General features: G+C 42.4%; 1 protein-coding gene and 1 pseudogene across 2 annotated transcripts in view; both read left to right on the forward strand.

The window, feature by feature from the left end:
- Nucleotides 1-26200, forward strand: part of LOC118395550 (zinc finger protein 205-like) — a 67822-nt gene that overhangs the window by 10669 nt on the left and 30953 nt on the right. The window lies entirely within an intron of this gene.
- Nucleotides 1611-24978, forward strand: LOC118395641 (specificity protein transcription factor 3-like; annotated as a pseudogene).

A 26200-nucleotide genomic window follows, 5' to 3' on the forward strand; every position in this document is an offset into this window, starting at 1 on the left:
GTTTGTTTTGGATGTAGTGGGAAACTGGATGAGGTGAACTGAGGAAAGAATGAGTATGATGAGGCAGAGTAGATGATATGGTGTCTGTAAAAATGCTTCACTGATGAAGTGACAACCTTGTCCAGTTGTTTGATGCTAGCCATTTATATTGAGGAAATGAGTGCCTTACTTTGTTTACTTGACATGTAGTATTGAAGCAGTGTAATGCAATGCTGAACCTTTTCCAAAGTATTCAAAATGTATTTTTTCAAAGCGAGAGTACCAGCTTTTCAGAAAAGGTAAAAGAAAAGGTAAAAGTTATTCTACTTGTCACATGTTGTTTGTACAATTAAAGTTCTGTACTTCACTATGTGACTGTATGACCATTTTGTTGAAATTAAATACAACATTGACTGTTCTGACTTGGTTATTTTTGTATCGTTGCAGGGACTGCGTTGTCCTTATCTCAGTGAAACCAAAACATTATACTTCATTTTTGAATCAACACATGTACATTTTTTTATACAATAAACTCCAATGCCTCCATATTGTACGGTACTTGAATCACAGTGTTAGAGGCTTGACTGGTTAACATTTTATAATGTCATGTTTGTGTGTGTACAGCAAAGAGTTTCTTATATAAAACTTTATGATTTTCTGTTAAATTTGTGTCTGCAGTCCATGAGGACCTGCTGATATCCGGTGTTGCTAGCGGGAGAGACTGGACCTCTGAAGCAGCTGGTCACAAACCCTGGCCCCCGATCAGGACACTGGAACCAGGACCCGACCGCGAAGGACAGAGACTCCACCACGACACAGAACACAACCAGTGGACAGGTGGACTGAACACCTCAGTCCTGGTGGTCATCAGAGAGACAGAGGCTCCAGTCAGGGATCCAGTCTACAGCCCAGACCCTTCTCTTCACAGTCTCAGTGCAGGGATGGAGCAGGGCCTGGGGCTGATAGAGATAGACCCTCCTGTTCCTATGATAAACACCATAGTATCCATGATGAACAGAGCAGGTCACCCTGGGCTTCAGCCTTCACAGAGAGGTGGGAGCCTTTGGTTAAGGCTTTCCATCTCTATTAGAAGGTTATCATTAGCATCATTGCTAACGGCTACACAAAGTGTATACCTAGGCACACACACGGGCATTCCTGTTTCAGGAAGTTGCAGGAAAATACAAATCACTGATGCCTTTTTTTCATGTCTTGTGATTAATATGATAATTTTTTTTGTTAAATATTGGTGAATTACGTTTGAAAGTCTGGAATCTGTGATTACGTCCGTTTTTATAGGGCTCTACATATCATGTATAGTGTCTTGGTCAGATACCCCTCATAAACCATTTAACTTTTCATTTAAAACGGGCTTGTCTGAATACCTGTTTTTAGAGCCCGTAAACCTAGGCTAGAACAAGGACAGTGTAATATTTACCTTACGGAGGATGGAAAAAAATAATTATTATATTCTTGCTAAATTAGTCTGAGCTTGGAAGATAGTGATCATGAATAGGAGAGTTTATGTATAATGTTATAAGCAGTACCGTAATTAAACTAACAGCGCGAATTCCCATTCCTTTTCCATTTAACCTCAGCATTTTAGCTATGACGCCAACCAATAAGAAGCCTTCTCTTTAGTGCGAAGTTAACGTAACCAGGCTTAGTGAAAGGAAGTGTAGTGACCAAGAACAAGTTCCATGTTAGCGTTTTTGTTATTTAGACGTTTATTGGCACCGTTGAACTCAAAATATGACACATGTAACCGCGCTGCACATACTTACCCCAGGTAGTCTTTAATTCGCGTTGGAGACGGAACTTGGTTGATTATGTTATCTAGCTAGCTGCTAACGTTCGCTAACAACAATGGCTGACTGTATGATTTTTCACACTCAAATTGCCTCCATCATGGAGATGCTAGCGAATACAGCCGTGGCAGAGATCTGTAAACTCGTAGACGACGACTATGCAGTGTTTCGTTTGGAAATAACTCAAAGCCAGAAAGAAAACAGGGGATTGCGGAGGAAACTACAACAATTGGAATTGAAGATGGCACGGGAGCGCGCAGAGAGGACAATACGAGAGCGCGTCCTCGCCAGTCGTCCCAGTAGTGTCAAGATCCTCGACCGATACAGAGGAATGGCAAGAGGTACATTTTGCATTAGGCTGTGGGGAGTGTCGCCCCTTTCACATCTGCGCATGTGTTAAGATGTGTACCCAGAATTGGGTATTGGTCAGTTTTTGGATAGTATTTTATAGAAAAAGGCAGAGAGCTCGAACCCTCAACCCCCGCAGAAATCGATAGTGCTAAAAACAAAAACAAGATCAAGTGGCAGAGTAGATATCTGCTCTTTTAAACCAGGGTCTGCCACACAACTCCCTCACAGGATACCTTTCTAGGAGTATGCAGCATTGCTAGTTATTGTTGATGGCCCTCTCATGATAAATACTTACTTTTGGGGATTATGTAGAATACATTTTGGAGTACTTTGAGTTACATTTAACTGGTTTTAATATAGACAGCGTGAAATGACTGTGAACTTTGCCATGATACACAGACACACACCTTCAATCTCCGTGTTTCTCTCTGCCACCCCCACTGCTCTGTGTGGTTTAATCCGCTCTGTCATGGAAGGTATCCGTGAAGGGCATGGGGCTTGATGCTGTGCATTGATGACATGACACCTGGGTCCTGCTGGTTATTATATGGGATGTCTTCCTTAATCTGAACTGTCAGTGTCTGCGGCGTGGGCAATGCGAGGGTGTGGTGTCATGTACAAGTGCCAGTCAAAAGTTTGGACAAACCTACTCATTCAAAGGTTTTTACTATTTTTTACATTGTAGAATAATAGTGAAGACATCAAACTATGAAATAACACATGGAATCATGTAGTAACCAAAAAAGTGTTAAAGTAGCCACCCTTTGCCTTTGACAGCTTTGCACACACTTGGTATTCTCTCAACCAGCTTCACCTGGAATGCTTTTCCAAAAGTCTTGAAAGTGTTCCCATATATGCTGAGCACTTGTTGGCTGCTTTTCCTTCACTCTGCTGTCCAATTAATTCCAAACCATCTCAATTGGGTTGAGACCAGGTGATTGTGGAGGCCAGGTCATCTGATGCAGCACTCCATCACTGTCCTTGGTCAAATAGCCCTTACACAGTCTGGAGGTGTGTTGGGTCATTGTCCTGGTGAAAGAAATGATAGTCCCACAAAGCATAAACCAGATGGGATGGCATATCGCTGCAGAATGCTGTGGTAGCCATACTGGTTAAGTGTGCCTTGAATTCTAAATAAATCACTGACAGTGTCAACAGCAAAGCACCATCACACCTCCTCCTCCATGCTTCACAGTGGGAACCACACATGCAGAGATAATCCGTTCACCTACTCTGCGTCTCACAAAGACGTGGCATTTGGAACCAAAAATCTCAAATTTGGACTCATCAGACCAAAGGACAGATTTCCACCAGTCTAATGTCCATTGCTCGTGTTTCTTGGCCCAAGCAAGTCTCTTCTTCTTATTGATGTCCTTTAGTAGTGATTTCTTTGCAGCTATTCAACCATGAAGGCCTGATTCACGCAGTCTCCTCTGAACAGTTGATGTTGAGATGTGTCTGTTACTTGATCCCTGTGAAGCATTTATTTTGGCTGCAATTTCTGAGGCTGGTAACTCTATGAACTTATCCTCTGCAGCAGAGGTAACTCTGGGTTTTCCCTTCCTGTGGAGGTCCTATGAGAGCCAGTTTCATCATAGCGTTTGATGTTTTTTGTGACTGCACTTGAAGAAATTAACTTTTAACAAGGCACACCTGTTAATTGAAATGGATTTCAGGTAACTACCTCATGAAGCTGGTTGAGAGAATGCCAAGAGTGTGCAAAGCGGCCATCAAGGCAAAGGGTGGCTACTTTGAAGAATCTAAAATATATTTAGATTTGTTTAACACTTTTTTGGTTACTACATGATTCCATATGTGTTATTTCATAGTTTTGATGTCTTCACTATTATTCTACAATGTAGAAATAGTAAACCATCAGCCTTCTGACCTGTAGTCCCCTGGAAATTGACTGCCCTAAAAGCATGCTCAAGTGGCCACGCTTATAAATCCAGGGTAGCTACAGGATGCAACAATACTTCCCCTGATTACTTAGCTATCTTGCACAATATATGTGTTCTTTATTTTACCAGGCAGGCCAACTTCTTGCACAAAGGAACTATCACATTCTATCCAAATTCCCTATGTTCATACTCAACTAAAATAATGTGATGCATGGAACAATAAATAGTATATCAAGAAATGATGAGAAGTGTTACCTTACATCCTTGCCAATTGTAGACAGTGCCAATAGTGTACAATATAACTTAACCATCCCCAATCACACTCTCAGGTGAAGGGCCTCTCACTGGAGGCCACAGGAGCCTTGTGAAGCCAGCGGGACACAACACATGGAGAGATGACCAACCAATCACTGTTGATGAGGGGAGTGGAACCTCAACCCAGCACATTATTGTGATAGAGGTTAGTGTAATGGTATTACATCAACATTACAGTACATCAAATGTGGCCAGTTTATTTCAGAAAGGCTCCCTTCAGCTATTAATTTGCTTACATTTACATCCTCATTTATCTGCCATAGTGGAGCTTGTGAGACTTTCCTATGTTATTGTTATCCAATTCAACTCATGTACCGATAATCACCTCCTCTCTTCTTGTTTTAGTCTGCAGATGCAGAGGCTGCAGGTACTGGGGTCAAGCTGGAGAGGTCTGAAGGAGAGGTGGACCCACAGCACAGCAGAGACATCCAGACTGGAGCAATGGCTGGAGTGGCGCACCCTGTAGTCACTGAGGACCTTGCCACCGCTGCAGCGGCCCAGACCAGGATCGGACGCAGCATCACGGAGGTCAGTGGAACGCTGAACGCCGTCCTCAAGTCAGAGACAGACATGGAGACTTTAACTGTAACACAAAGGCTCTTACACACAGTATCTGATAACAGGTCAGATCCAGAGAGACTGGGGCAGGAAAGGCTGGACTGTTCTACTGCTCCCGGCTCAGAGTATTTACTTTACCGTATTCCGAGTTTGAGGAAGGTTCCTTCCTATCGGGACTCAGATGACTCGTTAGAGACTGGCAATGATCTGTCTTCTTCTTACCCTACAGAGATGGGTTTAGAGAGACAAACTGATCTGTCTAGAGGGGACTGGAACCGGTACAGTAGTAGTGTACACTCTGAAGGTTGCCTAGATAAGCAAGGGGAGGTTATAGATGAGGTGACTGTGAAAGTGGAGGGCGATGCTCCTCTAACATGGAATGTAGACAAGACTCACTTAGGAGAACAACACTCACAAGGCAGATATTTCTTAGATTACAGGGAAAGCTTAGAGACAAATCCAAATGTCGTGACCCACTCCCCTTTACAGGCGGTCAGAAATCGCAACCCAGTGTCCATGTCGATGAGGCATTCCGATTCACACAGCGGTGTCCTTTTTGATCAAGTATTGAACTCAAACGACAGTGCTAGAGCCCAGGTTCAGGGAGGGGGAGCCACATCAGGCAATAGTAAAGAGAAAATGTTCCTCTGCACGTTCTGTAACAAAGGCTTCAGCTGCCCCCAGAAGGCGGAAATCCACAAGAGGGTCCACACAGGGGTGAAATCTTTCAGCTGTACCCAGTGTCATATGCGCTTTGCCCAGTGCGGCAACCTGAAGAGGCACCAGAGGGTCCACACAGGGGAGAAACCCTTCAGCTGCTCCCAGTGTGAGAAGAGGTTCTCCCAAAAGCACCATCTGAAGATGCACCTGAATGTCCACACGGGAGAGAGGCCATTCAGAGAGTAACTACCTTAGGATACACCAGCAGAAAAAACATTCCACTCTGTAACATAGAAAGTAACCACTCCACTCTATAGCTTTTGATGTTTAGATACAATTTAAAGAGAAAAAAATAGGAAAAGAGAGAACATTTTAAAGAGAAAGATGAATTTTCATTGTTGTCAGCATATAAATATCCAGAGATGCATTAGGAATAACGAGAGTAACAGATTTCAGTGTAGAATGTTCCTGCGTAGAATATTGCATTCAGGCATTGTGTGATTTATAAGGCATATAGAAGCCTAAAAAGTCTGTTACATATTGTGTTTGTACTCTGTAGGCAATATGATGTTCACAAATGTCTATTTCATTACTTACATTGAACTACTTTATTATTTTAACAAAGAAGTTTTAAACACACCATATGAAAACCACACAGACACATCTCAATCTGCATGATAATGTGATAAACTGGGGAGAAAATGTACACAAAATGGGACTTTTAATTCTAAGACTTTCATTGAGACTCTCTTTAGTATATATTACATCTGATCTTACCCTATTCTGCATACATCCCCAGCACTTTAAACCCAATATGATGGGGTCATTGCTGCCGGCTCACCTTCCAGTCACCACAATCGCTACTCCTTCCTCCTTCAAGGCACTCCGAATCAGAATCACCTTTATTCGTCAAATACATTTGCATGTACAGGAATTATGGAAGCCCTGAAAACCAAGGTGGAAAAAAAAGAAGAAAAAAAATGGATTCTTGGAATTCTCATTTGAAGGACTTAGTATTTTGTTCAAACAACTTAGTGCCTCGTTCTAATCACTTAGTATCATGTTTGAATTACTTAGTTAAAGTCACATAAAATAGATGCTAAGTCATTCAAATGAGATACTAAGTTGTTTCAAGGAGATATGAAGTCGCTTAAATTGTTATGCAGTTTGTCAGACCATGTAATGGTTGCTTCAACCATTCATTCACTATTGATATGATTGACAAGTTATTTGATGGCCTAAAGCATGGCTGCTTTTGAATGCCAGATCATGTATGTGGGCGAGCAAGGAGCAGAGCATAATTGAGCTGATAAAAAAATAAAAAAAATGGTAAGCGCTGTAACTGTACACGACTACACTGTCTATAAGACTGATGTACTCAGGCAACTGATTGATCAGACATTCTATAAGAGACTCACTACATAACCGCTTTTAGCTGTAATGAACAGACTGTCACCAAGGGCATGCACAATGGTGAATAGAACACAGATTATTGGTGCGTAAAAACAGCTCCACACCGGTAATCTGCAGTCACTAAAATAGTGTTTGATTATCCAAATCCCCAAAAGGACAGGACGAATCTTCTTTGCGATATCAGACCTGGTTTGGCAGAAGGCGTGAAGATCTCTGTTCAGCTTCAAATGCCCTGATAGATAAATATGCCGCTATGTAATGTGACACTTTTGTTTACCAAAGACAGACACAGTTAGACATTTTGTTAAACGTCTTCCCGCTAATAAAAACGACTCCACTCAATATTATTGTCCAAATAATTTGTGTGCAAGTAAGATTTTTTCTTCTCTCATACTAGGTGGTTGACTATACCTTGACGTATTTGAAATAGCTGAATAGTAAGGTAATAATAGTTTCTTATAATAACAATAATAAACTGCCTCGACTGCATGAGGCTATAAAACTGCATGCCACGGGAAGTTGATCCCTGCAATGGGAGGATTTATTTTGCAACCCGTCCAACAAATCCATCCATTAAGCAAGGTTCTCGCATATCATCCATCAAATTAATAGGTATTTGTCATCGGTGCTATTGAAAATCAGATAGCTTCCTTATGTTTTAGTAAACCATTAGCCAACACTTCAACGATTAAACAAAGTTTCATCATGAAAGTTTACGATCTCTTCATTTTATTTTGGTGACTAAATGTATTTTTTTCCCTGTTATTGTGAACTATAACCATTTTAATTGAAGGCCTATCACAAACCTTTTTTGTAGGCAATTCTGGTAGGCTAATAAAAGCATGTAAGTCGCTCTGGATAAGAGCGTCTGCTAAATGACTTAAATGTAAATAAACCCGCCTATTATCTCGGATGTTCATTCATTTATTGGTGAAGGATACTTTAACTGTTTGTTTAGACTACTATTAAAGCGCTCACATAGGCTACTTCTCTGCCAAAGCCCGTGAGATAACTAGTAATTCCCTTATGATAGATATCATGTTACCTCCTTACACATAGGTTGCGCGTCCAGAAGGCTAGGCAAAGCTTTAAATTAAAGTATTAAAGTAATTTTTATTAAATTATATAATTACCCTACTCCTGTCTATACAGAAATACATTAATAAAATAATTAAAAATAGGCAGCTCAAGCATGATTTGGCCACAGAGGATCATTAGCTTCTTTCAAAAATATTAGTTGTAGATGTTTTAAATCTTATTGCCTACAGTCAGGAGGAAAGGCAGCGCGAGCAATTTGGGCAGCTCTCACAGCAAATACTAAGTAGATGATTGTTGAGTTGCGACTGTCGGTGAAAAGTAGAGAGGCCCGGCATACAGCAATATAAAATAAATGCGGGGAAAAAAATGTTTGGAAAGCAAATGCCTATTGCTGTAAAGAGAATGCAATGAAAATACTCTCATCTGTCTTTTAGTCCGGGGTGCAACTTTCACTGTGCATTTGAGGGGGTCTCTAAATAATGCTCATTTAACCATTCTTCTGTTAGTTTAAAATGTAATAGTAAATATGTTTTACAGTAGTAAATATGAAAATAAAAGCTTCCAAATGAAACTAACACCCCCACCTCTTTGTCATGATTTAAACCATTTAAGGTAGCCTAGTGGTTAGAGCGTTGGGCCAAGTAACAGAAAGGTTGCTGGTTTGAATCCCTGAGCCAGACAAGGCACTTAACCCTAATTGCTCCTGTAAGTCCCAGAGTGTCTGCTAAATGACTAAAATGTAAATGTATGTAGCGGCGCTGTCCACTAAATAGTGCTGAATTTTGGCCTTTGCTTTCCCTTCGTACGTCCTCATTTTCGCCATTTGTTTGCCATGTGTCCTTGATTGTTTTAAAGTCACCATTGGCCTCATGTTGAAATCACTGAGCTGTTTCCTTCCTCTGTGGCAACTAAGTTTGGAAGGATGCCTTTATCTTTGTAATGACTTGGTGTATTGATACACCATCCAAAGTGTAATTAATAACTTCAAAATGCCCAAAGGGATATTCAATGTCTGCCTTTTATTTATATTTTTTTACTAATCTACGAATAAGTGACCTTTGTGAGGCATTTGAAAATCTCCTTGGCCTTTGTGGTTGAATCTGTGTTTGAAATTCACTACTCGACTGAGGGACCGTACAGATGTGTGGGGTACATAGATGAGGTAGTCATTCAAAAATCATGTTAAACACTATTATGTGACTTGTTCAGCAAATGTTTACTCCTGAACTTATTTAGGCTTGCCATAACAAAGGGGTTGAATAATTATTGACTAAAGACATTTCAGCTTATCATTTTTAATTAATTTGTACAATTTTTGAAAAACAAAATTCCACTTTGACATTATGGGGTATTGTGTGTAGGCCAGTGACAAAAACATCTACATTTAATACATTTTAAATTCAGTCTGTAATTCAAAATCTTTTGAACAAAGTTAAGGGAGTGTGAATACTTTCTGAAGGCACTATATAGACACAGAAATGACACAATCCACATACAGTATGTACATACCAGGAAAAAATAAAATAGACTACACTATAAACATCAGTCTAAAATACAGACTACACTATAAACATCAGTCTAAAATACAGACTACACTATAAACATCAGTCTAAACTACAGACTACACTATATGCCAGGACACCTCAGTGGGGCTCGACGGCTGAACCAGCATCCTGGAACTACCCCCTCGATCCACCACTCAACTCAGCCCTGCCTCCTTACTTCCTACTTGGCTCTGACACCGCTCATTCCACTTCAGGCAGACTCAACAGGATGTCCACTTCTGCCTGCTTGCTTACTGTACATCAGCCACTAGCTTCTTCCTTGCCAGTCCTTCAATGCCAAGTAGCCCCAGAGCTCTCCAGAGTGATTGGCCTGCGAAGCCCCTGCAGCCGACCACAACTGGTAGTTTCCAGGTTCTCCATCCATTCTGCTGACTCTCAAGGATGAGGGACTGGTATTTGAGCTTCCACTCATGCGACAACTCCATTCTCTCCTCCCAGGGCACTGTGAGCGTGATGAGGACCACCTGCTTGGTGCTTCTAGACCAAAGAACGATAACCATTGGTCAGACCTGCTTGGCAGGAGGAGAGCACATGCTCGGTTGTCCACATATTGTGCTGCTGGGCTTTTTGCCAACCCCCACGTCTGGAGGTTTGTTGGTGTGGGCAAAACATTGTACACAGAGCAAGCCAGAAACTTCATCTGCTGCCCTTTCATGTTCCAGATGTGTTGCCAGGTGAGTGCCCTGTCTCGCACGCTCTCTCTGCCTGTCCAGCTGCCTTGTTTTTTCATGGCTACAGCTCTGACATGCCTGCTTTCTTCCTCAGCCATTGTGACCTCCCTCTGCACCATGCCTCAGCACTCTGCTTAATTCCAACTTGATGGGGTTCTGCATCCCAGATCCAGCCTGTCTTGGTTTACCGACCAAACAATGTCAGCGTGTTGCAGCCGTTCCTCCAGCTCTATGAGCGCTCTGCTGGCTGACCACTTGTGACCGGTTCTGACCTCGATCTCTAACCTCCATTCAGACCTCTCAAATCAAATGTTATTTGTCACATGCTTTGTAAACAATAGGTGTGGACTATGCTTACGTACGGAACCTTACCAACAATCCAGAGGGAAAGAAAATCGAGGAATAATAGAACAGTTAAAACGCGTAATAATAGATACACAACGAGTAATGATAACTTGTCTATATATACAAGGGGTACCAGTACCGAGTTGATGTGCAGGGGTACAAGGTAATTAAGGTAGATATGTACATATAACTAGGTATAAAGTGACATAGTAAGCAGTAACAGTAGCGTATGCGAGGAGTCAAAAAATGTAGTGCAAAAAGGGTCAATGCAGATAGTCCAAGGTAGCTATTTGGTTAACCATTTAACTAACTATTTAGCAGTCTTATTGCTTGGGGGTAGGAGCTTTTCAGGGTCCTGTTGGTTCCAGACTTGGTGCATTGGTACCACTTGCTGTGCAGTAGCAGACAGAACAGTCTATGACATGGGTGGCTGAAATCCTTTAAAAAATGTCTGGCCTTCCTCTGACACAGCCTGGTATAGAGGTCCTGGATGGCAGGGAGCTTGTCCCCAGTGATGTACTGGGCCGTACGCAATACCCTCTGTAGCGCCTTGCGATCAGATGCCAAGCAATTGCCATACCAAGCTGTGATGCAGCTTGGTATGGCACGCCCCCATTAATGTGAATGGGTGTGTGCTCGGCCCTCCGTTTCCTGTAGTCCACGATCAGCACCTTTGCCTTGCTGACGTTGAGGGGGAGGTTGTTGTCCTGGCACCAGACTGCCAGGTCTCTGAACTCCCTTTATGCTGTCAGATCATTGTCGGTGATCAGTCCTACCACGCCGTGTCATCGGTATTCTTTTTGGTCAAAGTTTGTGGACTCTCATGGTGGGGTTCTTTCAGGTTACAGTTGTTGTTGCTGGTCAACTTGTCAGTGGACACCCCCATGAGTGTCTTTCAGAACCCCTCCTATAATCCCACCTGTTTCGTTTTGGTTGTGGTCAGTGACTCTTTGTTAGTTCCCCCTTCTGTTTGAGCAAAATTATTTGGTTTACTTGCTGGGGAACGTAACAACCTGTTTAAAGGTCTTACTCGCATCGGTTACGGAGAGCATGATCACAGTCGTCCGGAACGGCTGGTGCTCTTATGCATGGTTCAGTGCTGCTTTCCTCAAAGCAAGCAAAGAAGGCATTTAGCTCGACTGGTAGGTTAGTAGGCTTGTGTCACTCTGCAGTTCACGGCTGGGTTTCCCTTTGTAATTTGTGATAGTTTGCAAGCCCTGCTACATCCGATCAGTGTCAGAGCCAATGTAGTAGCATTTGAAAAAGCCCTTTGCCTTTGTAATGGTTCGAGGGGCATAGCAGGATTTCTTATAATCGTCTTGGTTAGTGTCCCAGAACATATTCCAGTCTGTGCTAGCAAAACAGTCCTGTAGCTTAGTATCCACTGGTACTTCCTGTTTGAGTTTTTGCTTGTAGGCAGGTTTCAGGAGGATAGTTAGTCAGATTTGCCAAATGGAGAGGCGAGGGAGAGCTTTGTAAGCGTCTCTGTGTGTGGAGTAAAAGTGATCTAGAGTTTTTTTTTTTTTTGCCTGTACTTGCACTGGTGACATGCTGGTAGAAATGAGGTAAGACAGATTTCAATTTCCCTGCAGTAAAATCACCGGCCACTTGGAGTGCTGCCTCTGGATGAACATTTTCTTATTTTCTTATGGCCTATACAGCTCGTTGATTGCAGCCGTAGTGGTAGCATCTGTTTGTGGTGGTGAATAGACAACTGTCTTGGTAAATAGCATGATCTACAGCTTATCATAAGGTATTCTAACTCAGGCGGGCAGAACCTTGAGACTTACTTAATATTAGAAATTGTGCACCAGCTGTGTTAACAAGGAAACACACCACCCCCCTTGAGCTGCTGTTCTGTCCTGCCGATGCATAGACAAACCAGCTAGATGTATATTATTATTATTTTTTATTTCACCTTTATTTAACCAGGTAGGCAAGTTGAGAACAAGTTCTCATTTACAATTGCGACCTGGCCAAGATAAAGCAAAACAGTTCGACAGATACAACGACACAGAGTTACACATGTAGTAAAACAAACATACAGTCAATAATACAGTATAAACAATTCTATATACAATGTGAGCAAATTAGGTGAGAAGGGAGGTAAAGGCAAAAAAGGCCATGGTGGCAAAGTAAATACAATATAGCAAGTAAAACACTGGAAAGGTAGTTTTGCAATGGAAGAATGTGCAAAGTAGAAATAAAAATAATGGGGTGCAAAGGAGCAAAATAAATAAATTAATTAAATACAGTTGGGAAAGAGGTAGTTGTTTGGGCTAAATTATAGGTGGGCTATGTACAGGTGCAGTCATCTGTAAGATGCTCTGACAGTTGGTGCTTAAAGCTAGTGAGGGAGATAAGTGTTTCCAGTTTCAGAGATTTTTGTAGTTCGTTCCAGTCATTGGCAGCAGAGAACTGGAAGGAGAGGCGGCCAAAGAAAGAATTGGTTTTGGGGGTGACTAGAGAGATATACCTGCTGGAGCGTGTGCTACAGGTGGGAGATGCTATGGTGACCAGCGAGCTGAGATAAGGGGGACTTTACCTAGCAGGGTCTTGTAGATGACATGGAGCCAGTGGGTTTGGCGACGAGTATGAAGCGAGGGCCAGCCAACGAGAGCGTACAGGTCGCAATGGTGGGTAGTATATGGGGCTTTGGTGACAAAACGGATTGCACTGTGATAGACTGCATCCAATTTGTTGAGTAGGGTATTGGAGGCTATTTTGTAAATGACATCGCCAAAGTCGAGGATTGGTAGGATGGTCAGTTTTACAAGGGTATGTTTGGCAGCATGAGTGAAGGATGCTTTGTTGCGAAATAGGAAGCCAATTCTAGATTTAACTTTGGATTGGAGATGTTTGATATGGGTCTGGAAGGAGAGTTTACAGTCTAACCAGACACCTAAGTATTTGCAGTTGTCCACGTATTCTAAGTCAGAGCCATCCAGAGTAGTGATGTTGGACAGGCGGGTAGGTGCAGGTAGCGATCGGTTGAAGAGCATGCATTTAGTTTTACTTGTATTTAAGAGCAATTGGAGGCCACGGAAGGAGAGTTGTATGGCATTGAAGCTTGCCTGGAGGGTTGTTAACACAGTGTCCAAAGAAGGGCCGGAAGTATACAGAATGGTGTCATCTGCGTAGAGGTGGATCAGGGACTCACCAGCAGCAAGAGCGACCTCATTGATGTATACAGAGAAGAGAGTCGGTCCAAGAATTGAACCCTGTGGCACCCCCATAGAGACTGCCAGAGGTCCGGACAGCAGACCCTCCGATTTGACACACTGAACTCTATCAGAGAAGTAGTTGGTGAACCAGGCGAGGCAATAATTTGAGAAACCAAGGCTGTCGAGTCTGCCGATGAGGATGTGGTGGTTGACAGAGTCGAAAGCCTTGGCCAGATCAATGAATACGGCTGCACAGTAATGTTTCTTATCGATGGCGGTTAAGATATCGTTTAGGACCTTGAGCGTGGCTGAGGAGGTGCACCCATGACCAGCTCTGAAACCAGATTGCATAGCAGAGAAGGTATGGTGAGATTCGAAATGGTCGGTAATCTGTTTGTTGACTTGTCTTTCGAAGACCTTAGAAAGGCATGGTAGGATAGATATAGGTCTGTAGCAGTTTGGGTCAAGAGTGTCCCCCCCTTTGAAGAGGGGGATGACCGCAGCTGCTTTCCAATCTTTGGGAATCTCAGACGACACGAAAGAGAGGTTGAACAGGCTAGTAATAGGGGTGGCAACAATTTCGGCAGATAATTTTAGAAAGAAAGGGTCCAGATTGTCTAGCCCGGCTGATTTGTAGGGGTCCAGATTTTTCAGCTCTTTCAGAACATCAGCTGAATGGATTTGGGAGAAGGAGAAATGGGGAAGGCTTGGGCGAGTTGCTGTTGGGGGTGCAGTGCTGTTGACCGGGGTAGGAGTAGCCAGGTGGAAAGCATGGCCAGCCGTAGAAAAATGCTTATTGAAATTCTCAATTATGGTGGATTTATCAGTAGTGACAGTGTTTCCTATCTTCAGTGCAGTGCGCAGCTGGGAGGAGGTGTTCTTATTCTCCATGGACTTTACAGTGTCCCAGAACTTTTTTGAGTTAGTGTTGCAGGAAGCAAATTTCTGCTTGAAAAAGCTAGCCTTGGCTTTTCTAACTGCCTGTGTATAACGGTTTCTAGCTTCCCTGCACAGCTGCATATCACGGGGGCTGTTCGATGCTAATGCAGAACGCCATAGGATTTTTTTGTGTTGGTTAAGGGCAGTCAGGTCTGGGGAGAACCAAGGGCTATATCTGTTCTTGGTTCTACATTTCTTGAAAGGGGCATGTTTATTTAAGATGGTTAGGAAGGCATTTAAAAAAAATATTCAGGCATCCTCTACTGACGGGATGAGATCAATATCCTTCCGGGATACCCCGGCCAGGTCGATTAGAAAGGCCTGCTCGCTGAAGTGTTTCAGGGAGCGTTTTACAGTGATGAGTGGAGGTCGTTTGACCGCTGACCCATTACGGATGCAGGCAATGAGGCAGTGATCGCTGAGATCTTGGTTGAAGACAGCAGAGGTGTATTTGGAGGGGAAGTTGGTTAGGATGATATCTATGAGGGTGCCCGTGTTGGCAACGGTGAGAGACTTGTTTTTAGAGAGGTGGATTTTTAAAATTAGAAGTTCAAATTGTTTGGGTACAGACCTGGATAGTAGGACAGAACTCTGCAGGCTATCTTTGCAGTAGATTGCAACACCGCCCCCTTTGGCAGTTCTATCTTGTCTGAAAATGTTGTAATTTGGAATTAAAATTTCAGATTTTTTTTATCCATTTCCTTATTCAGCCAAGTTTACGAGAAACATAGGATATTACAGTTCTTCATGTCCCGTTGATAGTGATTGTACATTCACCAATAGAACAGAGGGTAGAGGCCGTTTATTTATTCGCTACCGTAGTTTCATCAGGGTGCCTGCACGTTGGCCTCTATATTGCGGTCACTTTCTCTTCCCAGTGTTGGGGATTAGAGCCTGGTCCAGGGTGAATAAATCAAAGAATCTGATATCGAAAACATTATGTAAAACATATATTTTTTTATCAGTGCAAAAAATCACACCAAATAGCAGAATTGGTCAGGAGCCCGTAAAACATCCGCTATACATTCCACCACTTTCTTTCTTTCATCCAAGCTGTCCCACAGCATCATAGCCTGACATGCTTTTGTTGCCTTGTACTCCTCTACCACAGATGTAATTGGCAGCCACAGCTTGCTGCCTGTGCTGTACAGTCTGATGGAGCAGAAGATTCTTGGGACCGCCAGCCATCTCCTGAGGAAGTGGTTAATTTTCTTCTCTAGCGCCTCCACTGTTGAAAGAGCTACTTCATAGACAAGAAGTGGCCAGAGGAGTTTAGGAAGTACCCAGTGTTGGGAGCCCTATGCCTTAAACTTGCCTGTTAGGCCGCTCTTCTCCAGCGATGTCATCCACGTGTCTGCTTGAAAGAACAAATCACACATTATTTGTCATTGAAATTGTCCCTGTACCACTTGCCCAGGTTCTTCACAGGCTTCTCTCTGATGCTGGGAATGGTCTCCTCTCTGATCTTGAAATGTCGCATTTTCAGGACTAGACTTCTAGACTTTGCAGACTTGAACTTCATTCTGGCCCATTTGATGAGCTCTTCCAGAGCCTCCAAAATCCATCAGCCTTCTGGAACAGACTTCATTTTCAGATCATCCACGAATGCTCTGATTGGAGCCTGCTGGACGCCGCTTGCCGGTACTGCACCCTGTCTGTGCTTCTCTGCTGATTTAACCAGGAGGTTCATTGCTGCAGAAAACAAAATGATTGAGAGTGCACCCGGCCACAATACGGACCACAATACCTACCTCCAGCCTTTCCACTTGTGAAGCGCATCTTGAAGTTGTCGAAATAGCGTTGGAGGAGCTTCTGGAATCTTGCAGGTACATGGTCTTGAGTGTGGTTTCCACCAGATTGTGGGGTATGGTTCTGTAGGCATTGGTTAGGTCTAGCCACAGGACAGCCAGGCCTCCTTGGTTACGCTTTGAGTCCTTGATCTTTGAGATGAAGCTTGTGTGTTCAAGGCAGCTTTTAGAAGATTTTACCTTCCACATTGAGGAGTGAGATGGTTTGGAATTGCTTGATGTTTGTGGAGTTAACTTCTTTTGTAATGAAACAGCCCTCGGCAACTAGCCAACTTTCTGCAAGAGTTTTTCCTCCATCCCACTTTCAGCAGCCTTGTACAGAATACCATTAGGCCTTGGTGCTGATCTTCTCCTGGCCTTCTTGAAAAAGTAATCTCCTGCCAGCTGGGTTCCAACACCTCGAAGGGGATGGTGGCATCATTGGTTTGAGTTTTTTTTCTCTTCCAGCTCATTTTCATGCCTGGGGTCGCTGTTGACTCCACGAATGTGCTCCTCCACCTCTTCCTTTATTGCTTTGAGCTCTCCTGAACTTTTGTCCCCCAGGGGTTTTGATACTGGACGGGCAAAGTCTGTCCTCTCCTTCATCCACCTCCTTCTGTCCCTGCGATGGTATTCACCTCGGCACAAGGTCTTAATACGCTCTCTGATTGTCTCAGATCTCCTTCAGTGCTGGTTTCACTCCCTCCCTTACTTGGTGAAAAGCCTCATTCAGCCTCAGCAGGTCGCGTCTTAGGGTCGTTATATTCTTCAGACATCGGTTTTCTCTTGGCTTGATGTTCGTCTTGGATTTTCCTCTCTTTTTTTCCAAAGCTGTCAGCCCCTATGCTCTCGGTTTTATAGTTGACATTGCTCAGATATCCTTCCCTACATCTCCTGCGAGTGTTACCTCCAGCACTTGGACCACGTCTTGGTCGAACATGTCCCATTCCTTCTTTGCTGACACATTAGGCCATCTTAATACCGATAGGGCCTTAATGATCATGTGCTCTTATCTCCACCCAGCACAGCCAGAAGAGGACTGGCTACCCCTCAAAGCCTAGTTCCTCTCTAGGTTTCTTCCTAGGTTCCAGCCTTCCTAGGCAGTTTTTCCTAGCTACTGTGCTTCTGCATTGATTGGGGTTATAGGCTGGGTATCTGTATAGCACTTTGTGATAACTGCTGATGTAAAAATGGCTTTGCTATTGATTGATTTCACAGGCTGGTCTCTCCTGTGTTGTTCTGTACATATTGTCTTGTATGTTGTGTGCCTTCCCTTTCCTGTTGTTCTGTCTCCCCTGGTGCATCAGTGATGTTCCGATTGCCACCCCTTGCCTGATGGATCTTCAGACCCCTCTCGTTTTTGAAAATCTTTACACATCTGTAGACCCGAGAAATTGTTTAGCTGTTCCGTTGTCGGTTGTCCTTCTTGAGTGGTCATAACAGTGGTCTGTCCTGTACATCGGTCATCCTCCCCCGCTCTCGCCCGAGAGTGGTATCTTTCCATAGCGATTGATAGTGGGTACATTTTTGGGAAGGTTTTGATGAAGCCTTCCAAGAAAGATATTTAATGTTATGGGACTATTTTGTTTCCACTGGTCCTGGGGATCTTAAGGTCAATGACATCACTTTACTACCAGGACATTTTAGTCAAAAACCTGGTTGCCTGAAGCTAACCCCAAGCACATATCAAAATCCACATAGAAATGGTTAATTGACCACAAAATCTACATTTTGCAATGGACTTGAACCTCATTGAAAACCTGTTTTTGAATTGAAGAGGGCAGTCCATAAGCACAGACAAAGGATTTCAAGGACCTGGAAAGATTATGCATGGCGGAATGATCTAATATGCCTCCCAATGTATTCTCCAACTCATTAAACATTTTTGGAAAAAGGCTGTGTCGTTATCCTCGCAGGGGTAGGGTGCTGGAGTATTGAAATAATTTTGAAACCTATCTTTTTTTAGAAGAAAACAATTCCTTGTTAAATCTTTCTCTGAGCAATTCTGTTAGTATAAAATATAATTTTCCCAATTTTGGGAGGATATAATAAGCTCAGTATTCTAATTATTTTGTACAGTCTTTTTTGCTCATATTTATTAAGGGTGCCAATAATTTGAGGTGACTGTACATTTGCATGTACAATAATTTTACTTGGTGAAATGGTATGGGACTCAAACGTATTGGGGGTGGGTAAACATTCCATGTTGAAATTGTGTTTATTATAGTGATGGGTAAAAATCAATACAGTTACATATCGCAATACATAGCACCAAAGTATCGTGATAATATCGTATTGTGACATCCCTGGCAATTCCCAGCCCTAGTTTATTATCTGTGTGTGTGTGTGTACGTACTTGAGGGAGTGTGTGTGTAATATTTATTACCTCTCTTCCAGGAGGAGGAGGATCCAGAGGTGCTGCTGGTGAAGGAGGAGGGCTGTGAGGAAGGTCTGGGGAACCCAGAGGGGACCATGGTCGTAGAGGACAACCAGACTACACCACCACCTGAACCCACAGAGGAACCAGCTGAGCAGCACAGGACCACATACAGTCTCACCAAGGTGAGCCCACTGTGAACTACTGTCTTAATAATATTAGGTCAGGGTCCGTATACACAAAGCCTCTCAGAGCAGGAGTGCTGATCTAGGATCAGTTTAGCCTTTTAGATCATAATAGATAAGATTATATGGAAAGATCCAAGATCAGCACTTCTACTCAGCCTCTTTGTGGATACGGGCCCAGGTCTTGATTAATTTTGTTTTAAGTGTGGGACCATGCCTTTGAATTATCAAACCATTAAAGAGTGTCGAGTAATCAAATCAACTAACACATTTGCATAGTATCACATCAACTAACATGTTTGCATAGTACTCATAGCAATCCCTCATTGCCCAACCAGAAGATGCTCCATAGCAGGTTGCTCATATCACCTTTCAATCCAACATCATCTGTATCTCTTACAGTCAGTAGACATGGACGATGGGAAGCCTGATCTGCTGCTGGTCAAAGAGGAGACAATCGAAGACGGACCAGAGAGCATTGATCTGCTGAGTGGACTAAAGATGGGGGAGCAAGGTAAGAGAGAAATACATATAGCCTACATACAGTGCCTTCAGAGAGTATTCATACCCCTTGACTTATTCCACATTGCGTGTGTGTTGCAGCCTGAATTCAAAATTGATTCAATATTTTTTTTTCTCACCCATCTACACACAATACCCCATAATGATAAAGTGAAAACATGTTTTTAGACATTTTAGCAAATTTATTCACACCCCTGAGTCAATACATGTTAGAATCACCTTTGGTAGTGATTACAGCTGTGAGTCTTTCTGAGTAAGTCTCAAAGTTTTGCACATCTCGATTGTACAATATTTGCACATTATTATTTTTACAGTTCTTCAAGCTCTGTCAAGTTGGTTGTTGATCATTTCTAGACAGCCATTTTCAAGTCTTGCCATAGATTGTCACGCTCATTTAAGTTAAAACTGTAACTAGGCCACTCAGGAACATTCAATGTCGTCTTGGTAAGCAACTCCAGTGTATATTTGGCCTTGTGTTTTAGGTTATTGTCCTGCTGAAAGGTAAATATGTCTCCCAGTGTCTGTTGGAAAGCAGATTGAATCGGGTTTTCCACTAGAATTTTGCCTGTGCTTAGCTCTGTTTATTTTTATTTCCCCACAAAAACTCCATAGTCCTTGCAGATGACAAGCATAGCCATAACTTGATGCAGTGGCAGCCACCACCATGCTTGGAAATATGAAGAGTAGTACTCAGTGATGTGTTCGACTTGCCCCGAACATAACGCTTTGTATTCAGGACATAAAGTTCATTTATTTGTCGCATGTTTTACTGTAGTGCCTTATTGCAAACAGGATGCTTGTTTTGGAATATTTTCTGTTCTGTACAGCGTTCCTCCTTTTCGCTCTGTAATTTTGGTTAGTATTGTGAAGTAACTACAATGTTGATCCATCCTCAGTTTTCTCCTATCACAGCCATTAAACTCAAACTGTTTTAAAGTCACAATTGGCCTCATGGTGAAATCCCTGAGCGGTTTCCTCTCCGGCAACTGAGTTTGGAAGGATGCCTGTATCTGGGTGTGACTGGGTGTATTGATACACCATCCAAAGTGTAATGAATAACTTCACCATGCTCAAAGGGATATTCAATGTCTGCTTTTTAAAAATTGTACCCATCTACCAATAGGTGCCCTTTGCGAGGCATTGAAAAACCTCCCTGGTCTTTGTGGTTGAATCTGTGTTTGAAATTCACTGCTTTGCTGAGGGACCTTATCTGTATGTGTGGGGTACAGAGATGAGGTAGTAATTCAAAAATCATGTTAAACACAGGTATTGCATACAGTGAGTCCATGCAATTGATTATGTGCCTTGTTAAGCACGTTTTTATACCTTAACTTATTTAGGCTTGCCATAACAAAGGGGTTGAATACTTATTGACTCATCTTTTCATTTTTTAAATTAATTTGTAAACATTCCTAAAAACATAATTCCACTTTGACATTATGGGGTATCGTGTGTAGGCCAGTTAAACAAAATCTAAATTGAATCAATTGTAAATCCAGGCTGTAACACAACAAAATGTGGGAAAAGTCAAGGGGTGTGAATACTTTCTGAAGGCTCTGTGCAAATGACGTGTGGTGAGGTCTGTCCGTATGAAAACTTTTCCATATGGATGACATTCCCCTTGTAGCAGGGCTCCAGACTAACATTTCCCCCTGGTTTTTCAATTGGTGGCACCAGGCCAGAATTTAGTTGCACCCATTTATTTTTGACGCATCATGCAATATAAAAAATGAGTAGGCCTATCATCTTATAAAGTCATTCAGTGCTTTATTAAAACGTCTAATAGACTACTGAGATGGTATTCACTAAATAAGTTAAAATATCTTTTAATGTGCAATCAGTGATTGTCATGCATTTTGGGTAGATAATATAATAATAATAATAATAATACACTTATGCTATTGTTGTCGCCAGTTGCAGGGTGTTTCCTCCGACACATTAATGCGGCTGGCTTCTGGGTTAAGCGAGCAGTGTGTTCAAGAAGCTGTGTGGCTTGGCAGGGTTGTGTTTCGAAAGACGCATGGCTCTCGACATTCGCCGCCTCCGAGTCCATTGCAGCGCTGGGATAAGACTGTAATTACCAATTGGATGTCATGAAATTGGGGAGAAAAGGTACAAAAAAAAATGTAAGATAGGGCTCCAGAATTGTCATATTTTTTTCAATAGAGAATAAATAGCAATTTTCTGTGCTTTAATATCATAGACTAATTTATTTGGGGCTAATTCACCACCTGAGTATGTGGAAACCGAACACATTAGCTAGATCACAAACTCTAAACATAATACCCACTCATAGTAGCCATGTATGAATCTAAAAGTACGTTAAAGGTCCCCAAAAACATTGCAGTTGTAGCGACGAGGCCTATGCACTCGCAACGGCTAATGCACATTTCCCTCGCTGTGTATCTCAAATGCATATCAAATATCTTTGTAAAATAGTTGCTGTTGACCTCATAATTGAGAGTTGAGAAATACATAGTAACACTAAACCAAGGAAATTAAGTTCACCAAAGTGTTCAACCCTGGCTCTCGTCTGAACATTGATATTGTCCAGTATACTGTAGTAGATTTGCCCCCTCTACTACGAGTTCCTCTATCTGCCAGGCCCAGTTCATTGCCTTTCAGCTAGAATTGCTCATAGAAACTATCAAAGTCTTGTAGCTGCTGTTCCAGTGCTATCAGAGGTGGAACATTTGTTCTCGATCAGCTTAGATGGAAAGCCACTGAGGATGGTTAGCTGACTCTATAGCTACATCTTTAATCTTTGTCCTCATGCCTGTAGGGAAGCCAAAGTAATTCCGCTACCCAAGAGTGGTAACGCTGCCTTTACTGGTTCTAACATCAGACATATAAGCTTGCTGCCAGCTCTTAGCAAACTTTAGAAAAAAATGGCAGTTTACAATTGAAGAAAAAAACAAGTTATTTGGTCTCCTCAGCATGCTCAACAGCCACACCATTCGTTACACGATTCAGTTGAGATCTTACGGAATGTTTGTACCCAATACAATGCTCTTAGTTTTAGAGGTGTGCAGGAACAGTTTATTACTGGCCACCCATTCTAAAACTTTGCATGTTGATATTCCATTTCTGTTGTTTATTCAATGCCAGATCTATCTGTGAGCTGCCAAATGTCTTAAGAGCTACAGTATCTGGCTTTGGCTGTGAGAAAGATTTCTCATGCTTGTTGAGTGCTATAGGCAAGTTGTTGGAAGTCGCAGTAAACAGCTCTGTCCACATGCTGTCGCTGGCGGAGAACAGCAGGCAGTAGAGTCGGCTGCTAGCTTCGCTGCCACAGACAGAGCCAGTCTTTCCGTTGATGCCACTAAGATTGAAAAGATTGTTATTTTCTGTCACTTCCTTTGATGTAGGTCCCTAAGCTCAGGTATTGATCTTCCATCCCTTGTTTCGCAAGAAAATCCAACTTTGAAAACAGTTTCAGATGCAAAGTGTTAGTCATCCTGATCAGCTTACTTTAGCTAGCAGTAAAACTAACATAACCGCCAAAAGGCGGCAGATGACGTGACGTCCACAGGCAGGAACAAGCTCTGTCTATACTCCTGCCTAAACCCATTACTTTTTTCATTCCAATAATTATTTATTATTTGAGTGCAATGAAAATGAATGGGACATATTGACACATGAAAGGCAGCGAAGCTCTCTGCCTGCCTTTTGGCGTCCGTTAGCTGGCAGTATAAGGCAGAAAAACAAACGCGCAAGTCATGTCAATGCCTTGCATTGAGTTTGAAGGGTGGGAAAAAGGGACACAGCGAGGCTGCCTTTCTCCCTGGCCTACTTGGGCATTTTGTACCAGATCACTACACATTTGGGAAGATGACAAGGCACTGCCTACCCTGAATGCACGTCACTATTTCATACAGTAATAGATCTTCAATGGGAATAGTGATGTGCCTGGCTATTTGTTCTTATTTCTTTTCATTCATCAAATTAAATCAAGGCAACTTGTGTTTACAAAAAAATCTCCATATGTAGATTTTTATGACTTTTTTTCTGTCTATTTTCTATCCTCTTCCTGCAGGTGGTTGGCTGGAGGCTAACAGAGGAGACTGGGAAGCTATCTTGGATTCCCAGACCCAGACTGGTGCAGCCAAGGGCCCAGGGGACGACATCACTGAGCAGGCCAGGACCAGAGGTGACATAGTGGAGGTCAGTGGATGGGACAGAGTCCTCAACTCTGGGCTGGGGAACAACATTGTTAACCACAACCAGAAACAGACAGTCGAACACAAAACATCTGAATTTAGTCTCCATGACAACAGTCTGGCTGAGTCCAGGGCAAGGCGTAGATTTGGTCTGCAGGGGCAGAGGGATGACCGTATGCGGCTAGAGAGAACAGACACCGACTCGGCTAGCGATGCTCCGTCCTGCTCCTATAGTTCTTATTCAGAGAGACTGATGCCGCCTCAGGTTAACACCCTAACAGGTGCTGCCTTCAGCCTGCCTTCTGTAGGATCTATCAACTGGAACATGGACCCTGTGACAACACAGACACTTCCTGGCCTTCATCCTCCTCACACTCCTCTAATGTTAAACCAGACCTCAGACAATGCCAGTGCCTCAACACTAAATGGCTACACAAGCCCATTGACACGTGCCAGTAGTAGAGACGGAATCAGTAAAGGTGGCATCGCCAAAGAGAAGCGCTTCATGTGTTCGTTCTGTGGGAAAGCCTTCAGTTTCCCCAATCAGGTGAAGATCCACCAGAGGATGCACACGGGGGAGAAACCATTCAGCTGCCACTTGTGCCGGGACAGCTTCTCCCATTTGTCTAGCCTGAAGAGGCACCAGAGAGTCCACACAGGGGAGAAACCATACCCGTGCCCGCAGTGTCAGAAACGGTTTTCCCACCAGCACCGCTTGAAGATACACCTGAAGATCCACATGGGAGAGGGGCCTTTGCTTGTACACACTGCGGGAAGAGGTTCTCAGAGAGGAGCTACCTCAGGATACACCAGCAGAAAATGCACACGGCCCATGTATAGAGTATTGTAACATGTAATGTAGTACTAGCTAGTTTGTTTGTAGTTAATTATTTTGGTTGTGGATTTATAAGGAACTGGATGAGGTATGAGGTATGAGAATGAGTATGATGATATGACAACCTTGTCCCTTTAGGTTGGTATTGGTATTTTATAGTGAAATAATGATAGTGCCTTAATTCATGTTTACTTGTCATAAAGATGTGTGATGTGATGTTGAACCTTTTCCAATGTCTTCTAAAATGTATTTGATCAAAGCGAGTCTACCAGATTTAAGGAAAAGGTAATGAAGTTATTCTACTTGTCACGTATCGTTTTGCATAAAAGAAGTACTGTACTTTATGTTTGAGTATATGGCCCATGTTGAAATGAAATACAAAACTGACTCTGGTGGTGACTGACATTTTGAATCATTGCGGGGGACTGAGTGCCCCTTATCTCAGTCGAACCTAAACATTATACTTAATTCTTATATCAACACATGGACATTTTTTTATAATTCACTCCAATGGCTCCATATTGTTAGGTACACTATATATTCGGAAAGTATTCAGACACTTTCCCTTTTGTGATGTTAGTCTTATTCTAAAATTGATTTTTATCTCTTCAATCTATACACTACCCCATAATGACAAAGCAAAAACAGGTTTTTAGAAATGTTTGCTAATTTATTAAAAATAAAGAACAGATACTTTATTTACATAAGTACTCAGACCCTTTGCTATGAGATTCGAAATTGAGCTCAGCTGCATCCTGTTTCCATTGATCGTCCTTGAGATGTTTCTACAACTTGATTGGAGTCCACCTGTGGTAAATTCAATTGATTAGACATGATTTAGAAAGGCACACACCTGTCTATATAAGGTCCCACAGTTGACAGTGCATGTCAGAACAAAAACCATGCCATGAGGTCAAAGGAATTGTCCGTAGAGCTCAGACAGGATTGTGTCGAGGCACAGATCTGGGGAAGGGTGCCAAAACATTTTCTAAAATGGAAGGAGTTTGGAACCATCAAGCCTCTTCCTAGAGCTGGCCGCCCGGCCAAACTGAGCAATCCGGGGAGAAGGGCCTTTGTCAGGGAGGTGACCAAGAACTCGATGGTCACTCTGACCGAGCTCCAGAGTTCCTCTGATCTCTTTTAGTTCTCATTTGGACTAATCTTCCAAGAGTCCTTACACATTAAAATCCCATTTAGAATACGAACATATTTTCACATTTAAACACTGTTACAAACAGACATAATACACTAACATATTTATCTGATAAATACTCAGTCTAAAAATATATTGATTCTTCCTCTACTTTAGTCCAATGCAACATTTATATTATATTTAAATGGTTTTAAAGTATTGTTTAATTGTATATATTGAGAGGTTTCTGGTTTGCTCAGTTAAATTTTCAATTTCTTTATTGCTCTAAATTGAAATGTTCTTCTGCCTATTTCTCTTTTCTGTCTGGATAACACATAGAGGGTGGACAATCTATTCCTAGTATTTACTGAATGTCTGTCTCTTACCAACTGAATACCGTTGTGAATAGAGTTTGCACGGTTTAAATAGTGTATATTATGAAATAAATTATGCACATTTTTTTCAATTATCTTGTTGATTGATTGACCAACCAAG

This window comes from Oncorhynchus keta, chromosome 16 (assembly GCF_023373465.1).
Source record: "Oncorhynchus keta strain PuntledgeMale-10-30-2019 chromosome 16, Oket_V2, whole genome shotgun sequence".
Classification (NCBI taxonomy): domain Eukaryota; kingdom Metazoa; phylum Chordata; class Actinopteri; order Salmoniformes; family Salmonidae; genus Oncorhynchus; species Oncorhynchus keta.